This window comes from Mycetomoellerius zeteki, unplaced genomic scaffold, assembly GCF_001594055.1.
Source record: "Mycetomoellerius zeteki isolate Tzet28-1 unplaced genomic scaffold, Tzet1.0 scaffold113, whole genome shotgun sequence".
Classification (NCBI taxonomy): Eukaryota; Metazoa; Arthropoda; class Insecta; order Hymenoptera; family Formicidae; genus Mycetomoellerius; species Mycetomoellerius zeteki.
This window is the reverse complement of record NW_017256051.1, coordinates 1,689,127-1,717,090: the sequence shown is the minus strand read 5'-3', so window position 1 is coordinate 1,717,090 and position 27,964 is coordinate 1,689,127. Positions and strand designations below refer to the sequence as shown.

The 27,964-nt window shown below is 32.8% G+C and overlaps 1 protein-coding gene and 1 long non-coding RNA gene across 2 annotated transcripts in view; both read right to left on the bottom strand.

Moving 5' to 3' along the window:
• Positions 1-27,964, bottom strand: part of Octalpha2R (alpha2-adrenergic-like octopamine receptor) — a 114,785-nt gene that overhangs the window by 72,796 nt on the left and 14,025 nt on the right.
• LOC108728142 (uncharacterized) lies at positions 11,424-21,283 on the bottom strand. Its single transcript, XR_001936879.1, has 3 exons — positions 21,144-21,283; positions 17,373-17,376; positions 11,424-11,433 (listed from the first exon to the last, which is right to left on the bottom strand). It is a non-coding gene; the product is annotated as an uncharacterized lncRNA (long non-coding RNA).

The following is a 27,964-nucleotide window of genomic DNA, read 5'->3' as shown; positions in this document are numbered from 1 at the left end:
GCAGACTCTCCGTTCCACGTACCAGGACAGCTACTATACGCTGGCCTATGCCTTTTACTTATAACCCCTTCCTGCCCTTTCTCGGTCATCTTCTTCCATCCGTCTGTCTATTCGCACGTTCCTTCCTTATCCCATTTCCTCGCTTTACCTCTCACCGCTACTTCACTTTACTCTGGGTTTCCTCCGGAGAATATTTCGGCATCCGTGCCGAAAACCGAGTTGCCCGCATTTCCTATCTTGCTATCTAACCATCTTCCGACGTCTTCTGACGCTCAGGCCCGACGCTGCTTATGAAATTACGTAGGTATTACGCGCATGCCGCGATGTGTACAATGTATTCATGAGCCGTACGCGCGAATATTAAATCGTTTGCCGCAACATATTCTGCGCGCAAGCGAAACTAGGTACTTGGTAACTTGTGCCAGGAAGGCTGTCGGCTGCAATTCACAGCCATTTAACGCGAACGGATGACTTTGATTGTATCTCGAATAGAAACAAATGAATTAAAAACATTAAAGTTTATGTAATTCGTATAAATTACGAATATTACGGACGTAAAATCATATCCACGGTTAATGCTGCATGTTGCAGAAATTTTAAATTTCGTTACATTTCCGAGCGGAAATCGTTATATTGCATGCACGATAATACATTACCTAAAAGTAATTTCCCACGTCGCCGGTAAGCAATCTCATCCGAGTGACAGATTCAATTGATAGATTATTTGTAATTTTAGTGAGTAGGTAATCGATTTTCTCGCGAGACTTCTTTCGAGAGACTCGCTTCTTCCCCATTTAATCATCTACCATTTCTTTCGATTTTTCATCGCGCTTTTCGCGATTGAACGCACTAGCCGGTATAGTGTACTCACTTTAAGTGAGGAAGCGAAACGCATTGAATCGCGGCAGCTCTTTTCTCGCTCAGATACGAGTCCCGCCAAATCGAAGAAATTTCCCCGTCCGAAAAATAGATGGAACGTGAGATCCATGTCGTTTAAGTTGAATCGCACAAAAATTGAACTCTACTTCAACATTCCCATCTTTGTTTTCAGAGAACTTCGGCTATCCCTTCGATCGCAGCAGTTATCCCATCTGACTGGGCCAACGACTGCGATTTCTTGCGAACCAATTCCAGAAGAGATCAACCGATGCTACGTTTGGGAAAGTAACTTTGCTCGAAATTCGGATAAACGGTGAGTCGAAAATTTCAAACGACACCTTCATGAATCATCATGGATCAGTGTGTCCTGCAAGGCGATATTAAGGGCTTTCCGTGTTACTAGTTGCCTTTAACATCCAGCATGATGAAAGTTACTTACGCGGAGAGCTATTTACTATTTATGGGTCGTAACTTCAATATGAGCATCTATATTCGCGAGCATAAAGCAAATAGCGTTACACACACACTTACGCCATGTCTTGAGAACATAATCTTTCGGTATAAGTGTTGATGAATACTTTTTTCGTCGTCAATATTCATCAATTTCTCTGTTGGTGAAATATTATATAACGTTGTCGGGGGGACGCGGTGGTTGATTCGATTCCTAGTACCTCGTTAGCGTGTACCGTGTATCAATACATCATACGATATTTATGAATATTTCTACAAGATTCGCTCAACGCTACTCTCGTTGATAACGTTCCATAAATCCATTACAGCTAATAAACTAAAAATCAAATGGATATATAGAGCGTCTTATATGTAGACGCACGTGCATTTTCTTCCAATTCTTGGAACTAAAGTGTAAAAGAAGAGTTTTTCAAAAAACTATTGCATTATAAGCCTATGTTAATGAGTTATACCTTTAACGAATTGAAAGAATTTATAATAAAGGAATAATAAATATCTTTAATATAATATTGTATTTATTTTAATGTACGAATTTGAGGTATGAATGTGGCTTATTTAGCAAAATATTTAATGTTAATAATTAAAAAATGATAATAAGATCCAAATGTTAATGATAATGATATTAATAATGTTCACATAGAGACAACTGACTGAAAATTCACCTAAAAATTTTTAGTTGAAAGAAGTGCGCGCGTGATAAACAGGATATACATATACTCTCTATTTATTCTCTCAGCATATAAATGGCGCAACATATTCGGGAAATCAACCGAATCTTCTCGTCTTACTGTTCGTATTCGTCGCACCATCGAATCGCGTTAAATGCTATCGCGGTAAATGCGCGAGCCGCAACGATGCACCGCGGGTGTAGACCGCGAAACTCTCAACTCCAAATGGGATATTAATGTCCACTGTCAACTTCCACGCTCCGGGGCACCAGCCCGCGGAGAACAACTAACTGTTTACAGGCGATGTATAGTCGATGAGGGTTCCCACCGGTTGCCGACTGCTAGCCCTTCTCTACACAGACAAAGTCCGCTTTGCGGTCCCATGATCCATCCGAAATTCACGGTTTAGCCCCGAGAGAAGCGCAGAAACTAATATCGCGAAAGCTGCACCTACCATGTGATGAGAACTACCTAGCTGTAGCTCGGGCTACGGACAATATAAAAGATGTACGATGTTCTGAGAGGCGATTCTGATTGAGAAATCCACTATAGTGAGTTCGACACCGCTCGTGTATAATCCTCTTATTCAGAGAAGTCAATTTATAATCGCGCTTTAATTATATTACGATAATGATGAGCAAGTAGCGGTAATTCTGTTATTTGAAAATCTGTATGCTCTCATACAAGAAATCAGATAAATATTTAATCTTTGCGTAAACTTTTTTTATTTAATTTATACAAAATTTAATATATTTTAAATAATAATAATTCTAAATACATTTTCGATAATGATAATATGTTAAAATATATATCGTCTAACTTTATCATAAATTAAACAACGGAATTTTATATTATAATATAAACTAAAGACAAAAGTGGAATACGATATTTTAAAAATGTAGCATCGATATACATGTAGAATATTATGTGATGGAGGAAAGCGATATTTGCAATAATAATTTATTCAATCTATATTCGCAGTTATTTTCACCGTTCGTGACTTAAAATAAAGAAAGCATCTCCATGATCGAATTCTCAAGTTATATAAAACAGATAAACGTGTAAATATTTGAAGTACGTGCGCCTGCATTCAATATCACCTTTCACCCGTCTTTCCCGAAGTCATCTTGAAAATTTATTTATTCGCTTTCACATTTCATTCACAGTATCCTAAAGTCATATCTCTGTACTGTGTTTATACTCCAACAGTTTGAAACACTTTACATAAATTATTGTTACTGATCGCAACTATAAAGATTTCGCGACTTTGGGAAATGTTTTCGCAACATTATGTTTATTTTTTCCTCGTTTATCTCTCGTGAGCGTGGGGATGAAGTAAAAAGAAGAAGAGATGGCGTAGATACGAATGTCGTGTGGTGAGAAAATGGCAAAATGCTCAAGACATACCGAATCGAAAGCATGTTCGCATCGATTTTTCCGTCCGCTCGCAGTCAGGAATTCGCCATCGCGCCACAATCTCTCAGCAAACGATTCGGCTTTCGCGCGAAAGCACCACTCACCCACCTCCGCTGACCTCTATCGTTTTTCTCCTTTTCTGTACCGTTTTCCTCGCCTATCCTTTCTGTCAACGTGCGCAGAAATATAATGCGAATGATCGTATAAATCGTTCGCTGTCATGCTGAGTGCATTGTTACCAAAACGGAGAAACAGACTTTCTTGCGATCTTCACGGAATGAATAAAGAATGCAAAATTGCAAAAGAATCGTAGAAGATCGAGGATATTATAAATCGCTACGGCTTGATATCTTCATGAAATTTATTGATTCGTATATTGAATTAGTTTTTATGACTATACATTTATTATTTAATAATTTTGTGATTTTTAAGATCGTAGTTATAGATTTTATAACTGATGTGAAGTCAATCGTTTTTATCAAAAATTTGATCGGGTATTATTTTTTTCATTACGAGGGCAAATCAATAAATACCCATGTTTGAAGACAGGTTACGTTGCTGATGCAAGTTGGCATTACCATCGTGTACTACCATCTTTCAAATGATGCCGTACAAAATTTCAGAGTGACTCATGCAATAGTCTTGATTTGACAGCAATTCGTAACGAGAGTGTTTGATGTTTTCCGATACAATGGAAAAAGAACAATATCGATTCGTGATTCGCTTTTTATTTTTGGATGGAAAAACGTGCGAAGAAATAAAAACGAAGTTGGATGCCGTCTATGGGAATCCTTCACCATCTATGACAACCGTCAGATATTGGTTCAACGAATTCAAACGTGGTCGTTCGTCTGTTTTTGATGAGGAGCGTCCAGGCCGCCCGGCAGACGTGGTTACTGAGGAAATCGTTGAAAAAGTCTACGACATGATTCTCGCTGATCGCCGAACGAAAGTGCGTGAAGTAGCAGAGGCCATAGGCGTGTCGTATGGAACGGCATTCAATATTTTGCATGATAATTTAGGAATGAAAAAGCTGTCGGCCCGATGGGTGCCGCGATTGCTCACGGTGGACAACAAGCAAATGCGGCTATCACTTTCAAAGCAATGTTTGGAGCTGTTCAAGCGCAATCCGAAGGAGTTTTTGCGTCGAGTAGTAAAAAAAAAACGTTGATGAAACATGGATTCATTACTACACACCGGAGACCAAGGTACAGTCAAAACAGATTTCACCCGGCGAACATGCTCCGAAGAAGGCCAAGACGGTCCCATCGGCCGGAAAAGTGATGGCCACTGTTTTTTGGAATGCGCAAAGCGTAATCTTCATCGATTACATGGAGAAAAGCAAAACTATCACGGGGCAGTACTATGCTGACTTATTGGGCCGATTCGATGTTGAATTGAAGAAAAAACGCCCCCATTTGGCGAAAAAAAAGTGTTGTTCCATCAGGACAATGCACCGGCTCACTCCTCCGCAGTCGCCACAGCCAAATTGGTCGAATTGCGGTACGAATTGCTGCCGCATCCACCGTACTCTCCGGATTTGGCCCCTTGCGACTTCTTTTTGTTTTCAAACTTGAAAAAATGACTCGGTGGAAAAAGAGGAGAACATGCAAAGTCCCGAAAAAAAATTGTCCCGAAAATTGAAAACTACGACAATGTTCCGAAAAGACATAATCCCGAAATCTTAGATATGAGACAATATCCCGAAAAGTTAAAATCCCGAAATTTAAGAACTGTGATAATGTCCCGAAAGATCATAATCCCGAAATCTTAGAAATGAGAAATATCCCGAAAAGGACATACATAATATCGCAAATAATGATTGAATCGATGTCTCATATAGCGCATTTTGCGTCGTAATATATCTCCGCTTGTAGGGTATGTAGAGAAGTTTTTTGAACAGCTTCTTCAAAATGGTCGTTACTGTGCCGCAAAGATGAATTCTAATTTCTAAAATATACATTTCAATATTGGTTTATAATCTGTATATTTGTTTATCTGTATATACTTTTTGCTCACATCATCATGTTATATAATGAACGTAGGTCCGTACTGTACGTAACGAAGTATTATACATACTTTCTGTAGTTGCACTAAATTATCGATTTTGCAGTTGATCGTCATGATCGTGTTATATTTCGTCATTATCGTCATATTTCGATTACGCTGCAATTATTTTTATTGTGATCGTAAAAATGTCTGTTTTTTTTTTCAAATAATTTAATATGAATTCAAGTACGTATAATATTTTGCTTATCTCGATTGTATTATTTGATTCTTACTGTAAATTATAAAATGTGTAATTTATATTTATCTAATTATTAAATACAGATATCTATCATGTAAATATAAAAAGAAAGGATGTTCTGGACGAGGAAAGTTGAAACATAATAGATTTCGACAAACAAAGAGACACGACCATCCAGCTGACGATCATGCAGAAGATATATGATTATTTAAAGAAACTTTAAAACGAAACGTTCAGAACGACTTCCGAAATGTGAAAGATATATATGATGATGTGAGCAGAAAGTATGTGTATAATATGTGTTGCTCACAATTGTTATTACTTATTAAAACCCTCTTTCCTAATATAATCTTTTTAGATATGAAAATTGTTGCATAGTGGTACCGCCATGGAGTGAGTATAGGGGACGCGACGACTGCAGATATCGAGAGAGAAGGACTCTCGAACGACAATGTACACACGATTAACACTATTGTATTGCATCACACAAGTTGAGATATTAAATATATTATACGCTTATATTAATAATAACCCGCAAGTGTGTGTAGTCATTTGGCGTAAAACACAAGAAAAATGTATCTCCTTTAGTACCATTCCAAAGCGTAAGAAGATCGATTATACGATGGAGAAGATATTTAAGATCTGCGTGTCCTACATCATTGCGAGATTTCGCGAAAACATTAAAAAGTGAGGAATGGAAACATTTATTGAAATATAGTAAAAAATATTCCCTAAGTATTAAATCTATAAAATCCGAAGATCGTAGCAAAACGCATTTAATAATATTTGATCGAAAATTTATTCGATTCTTATGCAAAATGGGAACTATTGAAAAAGTATCTGCTGACACTACGTTTAAAACTGCTTCCATTTTATTAGAAAATAAAAATAAAAATTCAACTGTTAATAAAACGCGACAACTTTTTACATTGATGACTCGAAAATTTAATCACGTAAGTCTTTTAAAAATTATTAATAACATCTATGAAAAGATTGTAACAATTAGTAAAATTAGAGGGATTATTTTCCTATTTTCTCTATGGGGAATACCCTTTGCATGGGTTATCATGGAACGAAGAAAATATATAGATTATAAACCAATATTGGAATATATATTTAAAAAATTAGTATTAGCATTGCGTCCACGAATAGTAATGATGGATTTTGAATTTGCTCTTCAAAAAGCTTTTTTGACGGTTTTACCGTCCGCTGAGGTGAAAGGATTTTATTTTCATTATTCGCAGGTATTTCCTTTTTCTCTCCATCTCTCTGTTAATAATCATATATTAGAAAAATCAATAATAATATCATACAGTAACTAATCAAATCTTTTTAATATCTTATAGGCGTTATTTATATAAAAAAATATGAGAAAATTTATAGGAAAAAAGATTGCAAAATCAAAACATGCAGAAGAAATACTTACAAAGTTAAGGACTTTGGCATTATTACCAGAAACTGAAATTGCGATAGCTTTCCAAAAAATTGAAGCAAATATGTCAGAATACATGAGACGTCGATTCCATCGTTATTTGCAGTATTCCGTTTTTGGATAAACAGAGTTACACCAACTCGTTTTTCTATGTATCGAAAACTTAAACGAATGAATAATTTAATTGAAAGATACCACAGGACATTGAATCATAAATTTGCGGATAATCATGATGCATGGATATTCATAAGTATGTAAAATATCAAACCGTGAAAATATCAATTCATATTTTTGATTAATACCTAAAATATTATATATGCTTCAATTTCTTATTTACAGAAAAGTTAGGAGAATTACAGTCAACAATTCGTCGAGATCTAGCGACTTTGAAGGCAGGAAAGCCTTTAATAAGAATGACATATAACTGGATAATTAAAAATCATGCTTTAGCAAACGGACAGGTTAAACGATGGCCTTCCTGTCGAAGATTTTTTTATCATTGACGAGTGTACTATTGTCAAAAAATTCTCAGTGGCATATGGATACAAATAATAGAAACTAATTTTAAAGCATTAAAATACATATTAATTATAGTATTTAAATATGTTTACGTTCACATTCTCCGTTTCATTGTTAATTATTTTATTATAATGCTTAAATCATTTACATATCAAAATGTGTTTTTTAGTGTTCAATAAATTTTTTAAAAAAACTTTTTTATTTAATTTCTCGAGAATTCTCTTGCTATTGCATTTTGAGTTGCGAATTTTGGACCTATGCACATACATACGTGCATGCGTGCGTGCGTGCGTGCGTGCGTGCGTTTATGCATAGGTGCATCTTTAAGATCTATTTTTTTTCAGGATGTGTATGTCTCTTCTCATATTTCTAGAGTTATTTAGAGACATCTTAAGATTTCTCTCGAAATTATAATTTTTCGGGATGTTGTTTCATTTCTAAGATTTCGAGATTATGATTTTTCGGGACACTGTCACACTTCTTAAAGTTCGGGATTTAACTTTTTGGGATATTGTCTCATATCTAAAAGAGATTTCGGGATTATGTCTTTTCGGGAAATTGTCGAATTTCTTAAATTTCGGGTCTGTGACATTTCGGGACAGTGTTTTAGTTTTCAGTATTCGGGATTTTTCGGGACATTGCATGTCCACCGAAAAAGATTCACGTCGAATGAGGAGGTCATTGCCGAAACAGAGGCCTATTTTACAGAGTTCGACAAATCGTATTTTTCGGAGGGGTTAAAAAAATGGCAGAAACATTGGGAAAAGTGTATCCTCCTAAAAGGGGATTACTTTGAAAAATAAAAATAAGTTTTGTGAAAATCTTGCGTTTTCATTACTAACACGGGTAACTTTTTGATTTGCCCTCGTATGTTTCTCAAGTTTTTGTACAATTAATATTTTAAAATCAAATAAAGTTTCAAATTTATTTCCAAAATTTTTGCTTCAATTTATTAAAGATTTATGCTAATTCACATATAATAATGACGATTCACCTAACTATAAAAATTATACAATTTGAAGAATATACTTGATAGCCTACTCATTTTTCCTGCAATTTTGTGATATATATATAGTGAGTTCGAAAAAAATTCGCACAGAGAAAATATTTAAGAAAAATCTTATTTTTAATAAGTAAACATTATTCAGCGAGAAATGATTCATCGAATTGATAGCGAATCGATATCAATTCGACGAGCATCAATTCGATGTATTTCAATGTCAATCGATGTCTAATTAACAGTCATTTTGCTGGGTATTAACAATTTATTCATAAAAAATAAAATGAACTGTATAATTCTCAACATAATATATGCCAAAAGATGTGTATTAATTACAAAAAATGTATCATCTTAAAAATAAGAGAAAATTAAAAATTATATTATTTGGACGCTCAGGAAATATTCGTACAGTCGAGAAATTTAGCTCCTAAAATCAGGAATACACTCGAAACTCGTTTGTTATGTTAGAATAGAATGTATTCATAGTATACAATTACTAGTTAATACACATTTTTTCTACAAATATTTAAGACATTTTTTATAAAAGATTTCCTTGTACGAATACTTTTTGCACTCACTATATATCTGCTTTTTGGGATTTTACCTAGTCTCAAGTAACGAGCAAAAAAATGAAATGAAATTCAAGAGAAAAGTGGATCGGCTTCATCAGCTTGCACAAGCCATTCCATATTTCTGATACTGATCTCGTTATGTTTGTCTTTTCCTCGTTCTAATTCGTCGTTCACCAATGTACGTGCGAACTTCGTCACTTATTATACATACATATACATACATACATACACACATATATATACACACACACGTATTACTTATTTACATGTTTACTTTCATAGTAGTAGTTAAATTTCAAATCATATAAAAAAGTTATAATTGTAAGAATATCCTGACGATAGTGCAATATCAATTTCTATCAGCAGCAAACAATAAAATTATAAATACATTCTTCCCGTAAAATAAATTTGTAAGTTAATATCTCGTAGATGACATTGTAACATATTGTAACAAAATGTTATATAAATTTTTTCGAATTTGCAAAAACTATCTGATCAGGGTGACATAAAAAGGATACGTCTCTCATTGACAATTTAAAAATAAAATTTTCACATCAATGGCTGCATTCAGCAGAGAAAATCACTCACTGAACGCTCCTTGAGCAAAAAAGGGATCAATCTATGAGTAACATGTTTATTTATTATAATTCGTAATGTAGAATAACTTGTCTATTATTGATAATCTTTAATATCATATAATATTCCTTACTTATTACTGTTTATTATTTCTCTAATGCCGTATTTGGGCCGTAAGATTATGTAGCACTCAGTGAGCGGTGGAGCGTAATTAAAAGTCGCTCCACCGCTCACAAAAAAAAACACGACATTAGAGAAATAATAAACAGTAATAAATAAGTAAGGAATATGATATTAAAGATTATCGATAATAGACAAGTTATTTTACATTACGAATTATAACAAATAAACATATTAATCATAGATTGATCCCTTTTTTGCTCAGGGAGCGCTCAGTGAGCGGTTTTCTCTGTTGAATGCAGCCATTGTTTCAATAGTTTTTGCCCATTATTCTGTTCTTGTACAGATCAGCTTTTCCTTTTTTTACAATTGTAAAAATAGAAAACAGTTCAAAAGAAGTTTAGTTAACTTTTTATTTAAAAAAAAACTTTGATCTCTTATTGATAAAATTGTGAATGATTTGAAAAGAAGTACGTATTGATCTCAATACATTGTTGTAACAAAACATGTCGATTTATACATGATAGTGATATCAGCGTTTATTTGAATAGCAAATATTTCATGTATTGTGAACAGAGTCGAATGTAGTATGGTCAACGCCGGAAATAACAAAAGAGCCGCAAACTGCAAAACGCGAAACCGAAATCATACTCCGCTACCGCATTTATCGGAAATTGCCCTTTGCAGTGATGCAGAGTAATGTAATGCAACGTCATGTTGCTGTTACAATAATTACTATAAGGATTTAAAAATAAAATATGTTTGAGATTTGATGAATGTAATAAACAATTTGTTTATTTACATAAAATATTATTGTACTATAACTCTCTTGGTTGCTGTCATAATATACTAGCAAACAATAATTTTTAATCCGTTATCAAATTTTATTATTATTATTATTTATTAACAAATGTTACTGTATCCGTTACGATTTATTGGCTTTCATCAATTCATAATTTTTTTTTATTTTTATATATTTAAAAAAAAATTTTTTAAAGTTATTTACATATATACATATATCGTTTATATTTAACACCCAGGATACCAATTTTGCTCTAGTGTTTACTTTGAAAGTTAATATTGTTTTTACATATTAACATAAAGTGCAAGTTTTCAGGGATATGTAACGATCGAGTTAACAAAGTTTCATCGTATCACCACAATATCGAATCTCTTGCCTTTTTGCTTATATAATGTCGTATGTTTACGTTTATATTTCTGTACTCTAACTAGATTGCGGAAAAAAATTGTAAGTTTGCATAATTATTACAAACGCTTATAAAATGTATATTATGAAAAAAATAAAAAAAGACAGATATGTATGAAAGAAGCTGCACGGTTATAATTTATGTATATCTCAATGAAACTCTGCATTAAGAATTCCATAGTCAAAGAGATTTTACGTGATGCAGTAAATAGTTTTATACATATATAAGAATATTAAAATTGAAGGACTAGAATGTTGAATATTCTTTGAAGCTATTTGAATGCTGAAGTAGTAACAATGAACTGAAATTACTGACTGAAGTTTTCTTCTCTATATACATATATACAGACTTCTACAAAATAAAGATGCTACTACCTAATTCTTATTTCAATCTGTTTGCGTTCTCAAAAGTAACTTTATTCCTTAGAAAATGTAGTGAATATTATGTCATTTGCAATTGTGAATGCAAATCGTAAACTTGAGATATACTGTATTAGTAACATTTTAGTAACTTTAAATATTTTAATTTTACTGTTTTATAAAATTCTTTGATACATACTAGTATAAATTGAACCATAATAGTATAAATATGATAAACATATGTCATACCTTCTTTTATGAGCAAATTTTATTTTGCGAAAAATTTAACTTTGGAACCGGTAAGCGACCGGCCACTCGCGCATACCTATATTGCATGTTTTTCCATGATAAAGCGCTTCCCTAGTTCAAGTTTTAAAAGACTCTTCGGTTTACTCTACTCTTCTGCTTGGACGTGGTATATTTGCAAGAGGTTGGCCCGACTCGAGTGGTTCGCGTTAGTTATACGGTATACACTCTAACGGATAGACTTTTCAGAAACTAGAATTCACTGGCACTCGTGCGCCTAGTTGGATGCTTATCCTGCATCCATCCCTCTGATTATCGTTTTCATTGAGTTTTTACGACGTACTCATCGTTCTATCTTAATCTTCCAATCTTCATTACTATATTCCTTTCTGTTCCACGTCTCGTCTGCTTCAATCATCTTTGCGGGCTTTGATCTGAATGAATCTGTATATCAATTTTCCATCACATACATAAGATTTTCACGTCAATTGAGAATTATAACTTACGATACATATAATTAAAAAAAAGATGAACTTATTTTTTTTATAAAACATTACGCAAGAATTACCAATCATATACGCAATAGTTAAAACTATCCTTAAAACTATGTAAAATTATTATTATTATTTCTATACTTTCTTAAACTAAAATAGTTCTTAACTTTTAAAAAAAAAAAATAATAATAAGCTCTTCAGTTGCAACACATTATAATACAATGAGTTTTAGATCTGTATTGTGATAGAAACGCAAGGAATATTGTTTATAAGCTTTAACATTTATTGTTTTTGTATCTATTTTTTTAACATTTCATGTGTTTATATGTGTATTAAAGTCTCAAAAATCTCCAGGGTTAAGCATATAATAAATTGATTCTAGCAACTGACGTTCCGCAAGCAATTTTCTACTTGTTTATCAGAAACTGTCAAGGCTATGTTTTACAGCAGGATAAGGCACTGACTGTAAAGGATGGGCACTGATTACTGCCAGACTTTCCCTTAATGATGAAGGATAGCCTCAGCTTGCACATATATACATCTAATCTCCATAATAAAACTACAAAAGAGAGAGAGAGAGAGAGAGAGAGAGAGAGAGAGAGAGAGCGCATATTGCATATTCAAACAAAAATAGTGTAATTTGAAAATGCATATTTTGTTGAATTCGTTTGATTAAATTTTTATCATTCGAAGAGGATACGTAGTTTTCATGTTTATAGCATTCATGAAAAAAACTTGTTATAAAATTTATTAATAACTTATAACGATGACATAGATTATACATATAAAAATATTAATTGTGTATATATCTATATATTATATTCTCAAGAATAATAGTGAAGTTATCACAGCGAGACAACTGTATAAGTAATGTATCAAATCTTTCAATGTACATACATTACATTCCATTATATTTACATTCGTAATCACCAAAAACTATATATTCAAAAGAGTATGTATTTAATTTTTTTTAATTTAAAATTGTGCTATTTATCTAACCACTGCTTTTTAAATTAATGGAATTAAATAACTCTCTGCTACCGATATAATGATATGAATATTTTGCGCATTTATTTGTGTATGTACTGTAGTTAATCAGAAATAGCAATATTAATATTAGAAATCTGTTGGTCAGAATTTAAATTAAATTATGTTGATGGAATGAAGAGAGCTTAATTTTCCACGTTTATTAAATATTATATAATATGTAGAATGTAAAATGCTATTAAAGGTTTATACATATATTAACAGATATTACAGGACAACTTATATAAATTAAATTAATTAGCAAGCAGCAGCATTAAACTATTAAATATAAGTGCCATGCATTAATGACGTAACGTTGAGAATTATGAATACATAAAACATAAATTTCTTTATATAAATTATTTTTTTATACTAGAAAATTTTTACATAAATTCGAAATATGTTCACAATAGACCATCTTAAGGGGATGCTGGAGCGACGGCCGAATTTGATCGATGTCGATAAAATAGATTTTTAATTCCAAATATTACGTACATCAAGAAAACGTTACATACATTAATTAAAACATTACGTATATTAAGCAAAATCATTAAGTAAAACATTACATTTCTTGTTCTGCTATATCCTATATATCACATGAATGCGAGGTTATGTATACTCAAATCGTACTTCTCAAATCATTTCTCTTGTAAGCTTCAAAATCATAATTTAAAGGTCTCATGATATTCTTATAAATTATTTAAATATGGGAAAGTATTTTTTGTTTGGATATATCCTTGCATTCATTTATATATATGTGAAGGAAGCGAACCTACATGGTAATAGAAAACTGTAATTTATAATTTTTGGGGGATTTTCATATCGGTTTGTTTTCCAAAGGTATTCGCGTTTTTTCTTTTATTCTGGAAAAGGATTTTTTATTCTGTATAAGGAAAACGAGATGGTTTGAGAAATACGAAATGAGCGTTCCGTTGGTACTCCAGCATCCCCTTAATGAATTAAAAGAAATTAACATGTTACCTTAATAACAATTGTCTATTTAATTTATATATTTTCCATAATCTACAATCAGGTAGCATAACCTATATAAGATGCTCAACAGTAATAACAGTTATAATATATTAATATATTATACATATATATTAATAACTTATATAAGATGCTCAACAGTAATAACAGTTATAATATATTAATATATTATACATATATATTAATCCTGAGCTCGAGTATACACACATCTTACGAACATTTATTTAACTATTAATATTATAATAAAATCGCGTTACATAGAGAAGATATTTTCATGTTTTATATATTGATATTTTCTCTCTGTAAAATTTTATAATTTTAACATTAAAAATTATCTTATATCTTGCAATTGCATAAATATTAACAAATCAATTATTTTCAAAAAGCCTCTATGATTTAAAAAAATTTTAAAGTAATAGATTACGTTATAAAATTGTCAATCCAAACGTGTAGAATAAATGTTACAGATTTATATAACATTTGTAGCAAGATATTCTCTCTCTCTCTCTCTCTCTCTCTCTCTCTCTCTCTATTTATTTTGTGGATATATGTTTATATTTACCATTTAAACACATTATCGCATTTGAAAAGAAAGTTTATATTTTATTATTCTCAAAATGATTTTGTTCCAGGATTTGTGTCGCCATAACTGATTCAATTTAATTAGTTGGATTTAGCTGTTCCGGATGTCAGTGTTTCTCGCTGTTTCTGCTCGTTTGGCAGATTCTGGCCATATTCCGGGCTTTCGAGGATGCGACGTCCACAAGCACCGGTGGCTGTATATTCGCAGATAAGACGGAAACACTGGAAATGTATATATCGATCCCTCTGCCGATAAGGGTATCCTCCAGCCTCTGTGCTCAGCTTCACGATGTGCCGCTGCTCACGCTACAGCTTGAGATAGAGAGAGAATCCGGATCTGGGGTTTTGTTCTCCTCTCCGGCATCGATCGATTCAAAGTCGTCCTTTATCCAGGAAGGGAAAGGACCTGGTAATGAAGGCAGGCGGATGACTGCCACCCCATCCTTCGTTCACCCATTTCTCTTCTCACCGTTGTCTCCTCTCGGTCACCCATCCCGATATATCTGTTCGTACCGCTACCGCTACTGCTGCCAGAATCTATCTCAACGTGCGATTCTCTACAAACTTTCCAGAGTAAACTTTACCTCACCGATCGTGCTCGTGGCTTTACATTAGAGAGAAAAGATCTATGCATCGGTGTTCGTAAAACATCGTCAAACGATAATGTAAAAGATACTGCATTTTTTCACAGTATAATGTCACAGTTTTTTTATTGTTGAATTTCATTTAATCGCAATTATCGTTAATAAGAAATTTGTGCAATATCGTAGTCAAATATTTAAATAAACTCTGAAGATCTATCATTTGGCGTAAAATAAATACATTTTTTAAATGCAAAAATTGCACATTAATATTTACTTTACACATGTTTTACAAAATTAATATTCATCTCACAAACGTTTTAAGGTAATTGTCCCTATTAATGTATCTTTTAGCCAATTTGCTTATTGCTAAATTAATTATTAAATATTGTAGCTTTAATTTTATCTGCTTGCAATCAATATCGGTTTTTCAACTATTTCTTTTTCTTCTAATATTTCTTTAATCTAAAAAATGTTACTTTATAATGTTTTTGACAAAAATAAAAAACATGTTTTTGTCTCTATTAATGAATCCTCCAAGCGGCGATGGCCTTATTAATGTGCCCCCAATTTATGTGCCTATCCATTTGACTCATTTTAACATATAGTTATTAAAACAGGTAATAAATTTAAACTAATTGTTTAAGTTAATATTACATAAATCATTATTTCAATTATATTTACTTCAATGTACACTCATAACACAACGTTCTCAGTTCCAACACAAAGCACATTAATAGGGACAAACTTAAAATCTCGCGGTACGTATTACTTATTGGATTCACATAAATTCCTCGATATCTCTCTTTCGAAAAATATTTAAAATACTTTAATACTTAAAAAATAAAATATTATCTTTGGTATACATTAATAATTTAACTTAACAAAAAAAAATATTTTTTCTTATTTATTCGTGCTAGTTTTCTTTATGATTTATCGAAATGCAAAAACACAACTAATAGGGACAGACATAGTAATAGGAACAGTTATCCTAAAAAAAAATATCGGCTTGTCTTTCGAAAATGTAAACTAAATGTAAACCGTCGATCATGAAATATGACGTATTTTAGCAGGAATCTCTTGAGAAATTTTGAATCGAGTATAATGGCAACGATTTATCGACAAGGACTGAAGCTGACGACGGCGTGTTAACCTAAATTACGTTGATCAAGACTAACGTAGCGGTCATGATGATGGAACCGCCGATAATGTTTTGTCTTAAATGTATTACTACATCATTTTGCTTTATAGTGTACTACTACGGCTCATATTATGCTACACCTATAGAGATCTAAAATTACTCGAAGATGATTAAAATAATAATAAAAAGCAATTTATATGATAATGTAACAAGATATAACAATTATATAGTCTGCCTTGCAGCTCTATATTATGTCACCCTCAATATATTATGCTATAATTTACGATCAATTGTATTAAATCTCTAAACAGCTCCCATAGGGCTACCATAAATCAAACCTCGCTCCAAGTATCGAAGCAGAAAGATTTCTCGGCAATGATCAGTAATAAAAGGTTATTTTTCTGCCAAGTTTGTCAGGGATTGAAATTGAAATGGATTGACAGAGCATAGTCAGGTTATATGTGATTACTCAAATTAAACAAAATTGGATCATCATGTAGGAAGAAGGTAAATTGGATGATTTGGCTAAGAGAACGAAGATTGGACGGGGGAAAGATTTTTCTACTTTGCTCGTCGGAAATAGATAGCGGCAAAGGAAGAAGAATCAACGAGAAGGACGAACGGGCGAGTGGACGAAGTCCGACTTGGCAATTGACTTTAGAAATCGAAGATGATCGAATTGCAAAATCAGTGAAAATGGCGCATTGATCGCGAATTCGTGCGTAGAAATATTGAGATAATAATTCCAAAAGAAAGTATTCAAGCTCTTTCTTTTCCTTCTACTTGCACAATCATGAATGGGGAAAAGTTCGTCTATAGCAAGTCTGTGAAGACGGAGAATCACCTGCCTTCAAAACGTTTCGAAAGAAAATCACAAAATGCGCGATTTCAAATGGAACTGCTTGCAACCTTTGAAGTGGTACGAGCCATTATTGTACTTCTCGAGTTATACTATACGACGAGCAATTATTCAAATTACTTAGAAGAATACTTCGATATCATAGAGCTGAAGCGATAACTGTTATGAATTAAGTTTTCAAAGAATCCCTCGGGCGTATATATAAAGGTGGTATTAAGAATAATATTCATCGCCTTGTTAATTAAAGAAATAATTGTTCCTTATATGAAAACAACTCTTTGGCAGATAGCTTTTTGATAGAGCAGAAATTATGGCGAAGCAGTAATCGAGCACAATTAGGATAGATTTGCGATAAAATAGTAGCTGAGATAAGAATTATAACGTTTTTTAGATATCAGTTAAGTTTGTCTTGCTCTTCTGTCTATCTCAATACTATAAGCGGACTTAATCTGCATCTTACATGAGTATCATGATTGATAGAGCAATATTAGACGATGTGACGAAAATTGAAAATTATTCATTGTATTGTTATAAATAGTTGTTACGTGATTCGTAAATGTTATTAATCGTATTATGTAATTTGTCATCATGGACACTAATTTCCTATTCAATTTGCCGCATCATGTGCTTGGAATTATGTCATTAGTACTTTTCGTTGAATCGTAATCGAACTAATGCGCATACAATTCCGATTCTTCTTCGTTTTTTTATATACTTATCTGAGAGTATGGTCAAAGTCTCACTACAAATGTTTCGATTGACTGATTAAAAGAAAGAATTTTACTAACTGATTAATAAAAGAATGCTTCAAAGTATTTTTAGCATTGTACGTTGATCTTGAATTGGATATCTCATATTAATCATCTATTGACATCTCGGAGCTGTTCAGTAATTGTTGCAACACCAAATTTCAAGACATAAAGATCACATCAGACGATCATAAAGATCGAGAAAGTATGAAGTTGAATAAATCATTATTACTTTCACGATATTATTCTCCTTCAAAATAAACAAAAGTTCAATTCAACTATTTGAGCAAGCCTCTATAAAAAAAAGTATATGCGATCAAATGTTATAAAATCTACAATTTTTGTTAACCAATCCAATATTCTAATTTTAAATAAGGAAGGATTGTATACATCTAGTTTCGAGCAATACAATTAAAAATTGTGACTCAGCCACTTACATAGCTACTTGTATTATGTCTGCAAATGTATTATCTTCATTTTATTAATAATATACAAAATTTTATTAATACTAAAATTTAATTAATTATCAATTGGATGTAGAACACCGATGTTACTGATCGATCTTACCGTCACATTGAATTCGTACTGTCTAGATATTATACCGTATTAATTACTATTACAAACGCTCCACGTGTGGTGCGCAATCACATCAAGTAACGTAATTATCGTTACGGACGTCGTTGATACATCAATACGATATGACATGCCCGTGCCCGTATCTATTGCAATATGGTTTTGTAATTATCGTTAATGGTATTTGAATATTATACGTATTGTGCGTTTTACGGCATTGTGCGCATATCCGTTTTTGCTAACTTGGTTAACATTATATTCGACATTCAACCGATTAAACAGCGCATAATTGAGAACGAACATATATGAGAATCAATCTTCGCGAATTTAATCGTTCACAATTTGTAGACGCCGTTTATTTGCTTTAGAGAAAGCGAGGGAGAACGTAGAGTAGATTTATCATCTGCATTGATATGGAAGTAAATTCTATTGCAAAATTTACCGTGAATATTTCGTACTCCTAAAGCATATTTTTATACATACGTTGTTCTCTGATGTTATACTTATATTTTATTTAATAAAATAACGTTATCTCACACACAATACTGGTATTGTAATTGTGTATTCGATTTCGATAACGCTTAATAAGCGACATCATAATCCTGTTAATTAAGCTATATTATATATATTAAAAAGATATAATATATGGACATGTATTATAGTTTGTAATTAAAATTCGTTGAAGTTTGCAATAAAAGAGTTCAACATTACAATACATATAACATAATTAAATCAATATTTACACATTTTCGTTATATAGAAAGCCATTTTATAGGATATATTGATCTATGATGTAATAATTTTGGTGTGGATTAAATGTAATTTTATATAGAAAAAATATTTTTGTACAAAGTATTTATGTATAATGTTATGTAATCGTTTGTAATATATAGAATGTTTAGAAATATATCTAGATTTCACGTAACATTTTGGGAAATGTTATGTTTGCAGAACAAGCGTGATCATGGACGTTGTATCGTGACGAAGAGGAGAACAAAGCAAAAATGATCGAAGGAGAAAGAAGACGAAAAACCGGATTATGTAGCCGAAAGATTGGTCGACATATCAGGTCAGTGGTTTTATGTTCTGATTCAAATTCCTTATCGCTTTCTCTACATATTGCTCGGCTTTCTTTCGTAAATTTACTATGAGTGAATTGCAGTAACTATCGAACTGAAAAGGGATAGCACCAAAAAATCAAAGCATAGCAAGTAAAATCATCCAACTTATTTTCACCAAGCAAAAGTTCTTTCTCTCTCTATCCCGACGAAATATTTATCGACGGCAATACTTGGATTCGAGAAAATTTGTTTTCAAAGAAAACACAGTGGGAGATATTGTACCCGCGAGCGAATTCTTCCAGGAACGTGTGTTTGTTGATTCAGTGACAAGCCTTAATACTATCTCTCCCTCTCTTCCTCCTCCGCCCTCCCCCCATCTCTCTCTCTCTCGAAAGCGGACTGAGACATAAGATCAACACGGGAAATCTTTGAGAACTGAGGTATTAAATATTATTTATCACAATATATTTTAGATGTAGTTGTATACTTTTCAGAAAAAATTATTAAATGTAAGTTTATACGGGATATTACGTCAAATTTAAAATCAAATTTACATTTTTGCTTTAATTTAAATTTATTTGTAAATTTTTTTTTTAATTCCTAACAAAGAGAATATTTTATTGCCTGATATTTATTATTCTAAAAAATATTAGACACTATTTGATTTTCGTACAATAGAACGTTTCTCTGACGCAAAATACAGTAAGGTTACGGAAAATGCTATGTTATTAGATGAGTCTTATTTCTACAGACTAGCATGCAGGTATGCCTAATTCGTTTAAGTAAATAACTGTTAGTGAAACTCGAAGCTAATGAGAAAAGTTAGAAATGCCGCGGCAAAATGGTATCTAACAATATTTTGCGTAAATTAAACTCTCTCAGCTTTCTCCCCGATATAAACTACTACCTTGAGGAAATGTATAAGTGGCGTGTCGTGGATGCAATTTAACTTTAACAAGCACATTGAATAAATAATTAGATCTGGATGCGTAATTAAAGCCGGCTGGATCGTCGCGCACGAAATATCCGCGATTTCAGGCGTTTGTTTAAATTTTAATTAAGCGCTCGATTAGCCTGTCGCGTATCAATGGTTGTTAATTATTGCACGGTTAATTGGCGATTTAAACGATAATTTTGGTTCTTTACGATAAATACACGATGTAAACTATTTGATCCATGATTAATATTAGGTAAGGAAGTTGATAATTATAAAAAAAAGTAGAAATTCGATATAGATAGAAACTCGATAAATTAGAATGTAGCTAGAAATAACTAGCAGTGTTACATATTTTTATACAATTAAGGCTCATACAGCCACAACTCAAGATATTATTAGAGCGAATGTAATATATTTAAAATTAGTACATTAAGACAGAGCTGGGATTTAATTGCACATTTCGGCCGATTTTCAGCTTGGTTCCTGCCCCTTACTTCACCAACCCGCGCGCAGCCCAAGTGCCGATTGGCATTTAGGTTGCACGCGGGTTGATGAAGTAAGGGGCAGGAATCAAGCTGAAAATCGGCCAAAATGTGCAACTAAATCTAAGCTCTGCATTAAGATATAAAAACTATAGACGTTTTGGTCAAGTTTTGACCATCATCAGTACAATAATATAGATGTTACAATATAATATAGATATAAATATCCTCTAAGTATTTCTTTATTTCGATGTTAAGATCTCGTTCAAAACTTATGCGGTTTAAATTGGATTATCCATATAAAAATTTCAGGAGAAATTCATTCGTTTCGATGATAATTATGTTCAGAATTTTGTTAAAAAATTTTTTTAGACCGCTGTGTGGCAAACACAGGACTTCCAGAGTCTGTGTCTGTGAACAACGATCCTTACAATTTTAGTATAATACCAATATATTATATTTGTAAAATATTACAATGAGGTGATTAGATGATACAATGATAAAAAGAATTATTTTTACAAGAAAGTGTGATGTTAACTACACAAAAGTGTAAATTTACATATTTTTCCTGTGTTTGTCGCTTTGTCTTGCGTGTTCACCAACATTCATATCAAATTCGATATGCTATATCAGATCTGCATAATTGATAGGTTTTTATCTGGTTATTTTCGTTCAATCATTCGAAATGCCGTAACGTTTGATAATCAGTCTTTTGCATTCTTAAAGCTCGGGTTGAGTGCCTCTCGCTTCAAATTCCTTGCCAGCATGTGATCCGCACTTTGAATAGGGCACTTGCTACTTCTAACATTCGAAGAGTTTCCGACGCATTACGATTCCACGAGAGTAGAGTACGAATCTAGAGCGATCAAGTTATATTATTCTTCTCTTCTCTTCTAAATTTCTAACCAGCTGTTATCTTCCTATATTTTCTTCTCCTTTTTACCTCTCCAGTTACTACATTATATTTATCTAATAGAAAATAGCATTCTGAAAGATGTAACGTATTCAATGAAATGCGTGTTACTTCCGCGTAGCAAACTAATAAAAATATAGAGATTGTTTTTGCAGACGGTATATATAATAAAGATGAATATTAGAAATTAAGTACGTGAAAACGTACTTATGATCCATTGCGCTGAGAGAAACCTACGATAAAAATATGGTAAACTGTAAGTGCAAAATGGTGTACAAAATATTTTTCAGACTTTATAATGTTTTGAGTGTAATTACAATAATAGGAGCAGTTAATAGGAGCAGAAAATAGAATTAAAAGATCAATGAAATGACGAACCATTTCTTAATAGATATATGTATTATATATAATATGTACATCTTATATTTGTGTGTGTACATATACATATCATATATTCCGATAATTCTATCCTATTAGAGTAAAAAATTATTATGTGCTCTAATTTTCATTTTTCTTTATTTATTTTTCTTAACATATTTTGATTTCTATTCCAAATGACATGATAGGATGATTTAAAATAACAGATAATGTAAAAACTCGATAAAGTCGATTGTTTCTAAAACAAGCAAAATGACAGAAGTTTCAACTACTTGTTGCAATGTACCGTAATCGCTAAAATTTTGTACTATAAGTGTATCATTAGTGCACAAATAATATGATTGCAAAATAAAAAGCAACAGAATGATCGCGCATGGTCGAAACTCTGTGAAAACTATTACGCTTTCTCGTAGAATACGACGAAGCACGATTCTCGTAAAAGCTTAGAATCCCGTTTTCTCGGTAAGCTTCTTCCCAGTTATTTTCCTCCATTAATTCACTGCTATATACACCCGCTTGCCTCGTGTAAATTTGAATCCATAAAATAATTCATTCCATGGATGGAACAGCGACTAATAATGCATTTTCTTTCGCAAATATCGTATCTCGATTACTAGTTGTTTATATACAAATTATTTATATTTTCGTGTTTCATGTGACAGATACTAATCTATCTATTGTTCTTTTCTTCGATTTCTTGCAACTCTTTTACCTGTCTGCTCCGTCCTGCTCGATACATCCGCCAATCGTTTGGCAAATGCTCAGTATACTTGGTAAATTCACGTAAAGCGAAAGCTACCCTCCGTCCCTTGTGGCATGCAAGATCGCTGCTCCCGGATATATCGTGTGCACCCGGATACCGACACGAACGAATGGCATTTAGAGCGCTTCGCCTTGTCTGCGGTAGCTGGTTGCAGTCGGACGAACGCAATACATGAGAGCACGATGACGATGAACTAGGGCGGGCGTGATCTTATTAAAAAACATTCCTCTATATGCCGGATGAGATGCAGCTATCACGACGCGAAGCTACTCGTCATGGAGAAAGGCAGCGATCTCGTCCCTCAATAGAACAAGGATGCCGAATACCTCCTGTCTTGGAAATTTTTTAATAAAGTACGCTGCAGCGATGTGACGTTCCCACCGTCCACGTACCAGAGACACGATGAGCCGTGCGTCACCGCGAATTACTCTGGAATTGCTTGCGAGTCGCGCTGCCGCGCCGCCCGCGCGCGCCGTGAAATGCATCCTCGGCGGTGAATGACGGCCAAGAAGCTTAAGGCCACTGTCACGTCGCTGCAACGTTAACGCCGTGGATTTGCAGAGGGGAAACTAATGTTTTCTGTCTCATCGCGTTTACACAGATTTCACGTGGGTGCACGTGTCACTTAAGCTTTAAATCTCGGTTAGAGTATTCTCGACCATGTACCGCAATGATCTCCATTGATAATTCATTGTTCATATATTCTGCGTGATTTTTGTGTATATGTAACATATTCTGTGTGTTATTTCCCTTTGAAGAATATTAATATAATAGAATATTTAAAGGTTTAGTGTATGCATAAAATGCTGTTTAAACGATATTTTTATCCTCATTAATTCTCTTAAGGGCAAATAAAAAATCAATTTTCCTAGAATTCCTAAATAAATTGAATTATCGTATGCTAATAGCAATCTCTTTACTTATTTCTCTTTGAATTAACCAACGATGCGCGAGATCACTTAGTTTTCTTATCAACATATATTGCTGTAAATTGTTCTCCATCAGAATTGTTGCGTGTTGTGCTTCCTTCTTGGTTCTTGCAGCATCAGATAATTTACGTAAATGTATTACAATTTGCGGTAATATTTTTTTCTGTGTTATTAGGAAATATACTCTTACAAAGGCGCTATATTGATAATATAGGTAATTACATTTGAAAATATATAACATATAATTGTATATACAATAATTAAGCCAATAATATTTATAGTTACTTAATATGTATTTTTTATAGTAAGTATCTATATGAAATACTTGTATTAGAGATTTAATAACATAATAATAATACACGATGTATACAATATGTGTAAAATAATTGCAGAATATTAGCTCGTAGAACGCTTCATTCTTAAACAAACATATCTTCAAATGCTTTTGTTCAAGCATATTAAAGAATATAAACTTCGTAAATTCACTGGAAGTTATGAAGTCTTCATCATCTATGAAAGTAGATTAAAACTTTTAAGTTTACCGACGTAATCAGGATGGCTACTTGAGCATGCTCGTACTCCAGTCGACGAGAGTGAAGAGTGCTCTTGAAAATTCGAGAACTTATTCGAGAGCATAAGTATCAACGATTTACTCTTGTAATGGTGAAAAAAGAATAGTCCGAACAAATATTGAATGACAAATCTGTCTAAAATTGTTACATATTTTCTGAAAGTAAAAAAAATGGGTGATATATAAACAAATCTATAACGTTCATACTAAAATAAACAATAACGAGATTAATTGAAAACTAACGAAAAATATATTAAAGAAAAAATATATCATAATATAAAATATCCTATTGATATTTTTGGAAAGTACAGGAATTTCTAATATCAAGGGGAAAAAAAAATAAATAAATATTAGAAAGTAAGAGAGGCATATAAAATAATGTTTTTATTTAATTTTTATTCAATATATAATTTAGTATTTACATACATACACACACAACACACATATCAAGTGGATTATCGTTGGATTATCATTGAAATAATAATAAAGCAAATCGGTTAACCGATATTGAGATCATATCGATATTGAGAGCAATGAAATATAGTTGGTAAAACTTTTTAATGCACAAAGTTTTTTTAATGAATTTTCTAGCGCATAGTAATATTATAACTACTACATTACGGTAACTCTAAAAATTATTTATAAACGGTACCTGACAAAGCCACATTTTAGCCATACATGAAATTTAAGATAAGGCAAAAATTGTGTAGATATTATGAAATTGTTCGCTTGAATATATTGCAAAGATAAGAAGATGAAAATAATATTTATGTATTTTCCATACAAAAATAGTAAGCACTTGATTTAATTAAGTAGTAATTAGATTTACTTATTCACGATATTTTCATAATTATGGATTGGTTTATTATCAGTGTGAAATAAACAACATAAAATAATAGTGGGTCAGATAAACTGCCAATTAAAAAAACTAACGAAATAAACTTCATGTATTAATTCTAAATTTAAAGTGAAGCCAAGATATTCTTGTACGAAATAATCTACAAGTACAATAATTTAAAAAGTATGTCGTGTTAAATTTTTATTTAAAAAGGAACGATCCAAGCGTAAATCTGTTCTACGTACCAGTATACTCATCAAAAGGAAATAAATGTGAACAAAAAGGAAAAGAGGAAGCGATATAAAGCACAATACGTAAAATAAAATATATACAAACGAGAAGTAAACTTAATAGATAGAGAAAGAGAATACACAAGATTAATCAATCATTTGATTGTAACATGAATTGCCAAATGAATTACTCTTGTCATTCCATTTCGTTTTTTTTTGTATATTTGCAATCGCAGTTTTCTCTGATCTAACTTTTTTTCAGCTTCGGTCGGTTTTCGATATCATCCCCGGCGCTCTTTAGTCTTTTGATCGTTCATACCCTGCCCACGACAAAGGCGGTTGTCCACATGTTCTCGCCCTGACGTATGGGCTGAGTCGACCTCGATTTCACTACTGGCATTCATCGACAGTCACGTAGTATGGACTTAATATGGCAATACGTAGAGGCGTATCGATTCAATTTTCAGAGCAAACCGCGTGCTGATTGCCTCGTGAAATTTAATGCCGTCTGTTGGTGTTAGGATCCAAAGTATACAGTATGCGACACGTAAAAATTAGCTATGCGTTTAATGTGTAAACGTTGTGTGATACACACACACACACACACATAGGTGTGTATCAAATATATATATATATACATACACTGCCGGTCAAAAATCTTTGGACACCATGCATACTTACGGTGTAAGAATAAAAAGGATTAAGACAAATATGAATATTCGATCAAAACCAAAGAAAATATTATATTTACTTATAAAGTATAAGAAACAAAACAAAACATTATCATTTGAGACCCTTATGATTAGAAAAAGTTAAACCTTCTTTTCATCAAAAAAGCCACCTTTAGCCCTTAACACACCTTTTGACTACTCTAGGCATCCTGTTGATTAGATTTTGCAAAATAATTGGCTCTAATTGCTTCTAAGAGGCTTCTAATATATTCTAGAGGCTTTCTTGAGACACTGGTTCCTCACTTTACGGTCAAGTTCTTTCCATAGAAGTTCGATTGGGTTTAGATCAGGCGATTGTGGTGGCTATTCCATTAATTTTAATATATTCTCTTCTTTTTTCTTTATCAAGAAATTCTTGCAAAGCTTTGAAGTATGTTTCGAATCATTATCTTGCTGCATAATGAATTTCCGACCGATCAGTTTTTTTCCTGCAGGAACTGCGTGATGAACAAGGATTTTGTGATATCCTTTCTGATCGAAATTTCTGTTGATTCTGTACAGAGCACTCACTCCATAGTAGGAAAATGCCCCCAAAACCATTACGGATCCTCTACCATGTTTGACAGTTAGTGTAATGCAGTTGGGCATCGTTTTTCGTTCGCCGAGCGTTGTACGTATATTCTTCTTTTGCTACCAAATGTCTCAAATTTGGATTCATCCGTCCATAACACTTTTTTAAAATCTTCTACAGTCCAATTCTTGTGTTTCTGCGCCCATTGCAATCTTTTCTTTTTATTTACTGGACGAAGAAGTGGTTTCCGTACAGCAATTCTACCAAAGAGACTAACTGATCTAAGTCTCCTTTTGATAGTTGCTACAGATATCTGCTTGTCATGACCTAAGTTGAAATCTATTTGAATTATAGGAGCACTCCGCCGTCTATCTCGTTTGGAAAGCAGCACGATAGACTTATCTTCAGCTTTCGTAGTCACCCGTGGCCTCCCTCTTCGTGGTCGATCTTTGTTGATTCCAATTTCACGAAAACGCTTGATGGCGTATGCAAAAATGTGGATCTGGGGATCTTCAGTTTTGAGGCAATATTACGAATAGAAAGACCATCATTGTTGTGGTATGCATTGATTACGGCCCTCGTCTCTCGGTCCACATTTGTTCGCAATCGCGGAGCCATCTCTTATAATTCACACAAACATTTTCTTTTTTCAATTCAATAAAAAATAAAAACTTGTATTAATACTAGAGCACCATATACCTTGTTATCAAATCCTTGTCTCTCAACTTTCTACAATTGTTTTCACGTTACGATAACACAAAAGAAACATAGCGGAGATATTTGCAAACACACGGACAAAGATACAGCGCCAAGCAGAATGGAAATTGAAATCACTGTTGTCAACTAAATGCTTATTTTTAGAAGATTACAAAGATGGTTTGATTTTTTCCAAGGGTTCGTAAGAGTCAAAT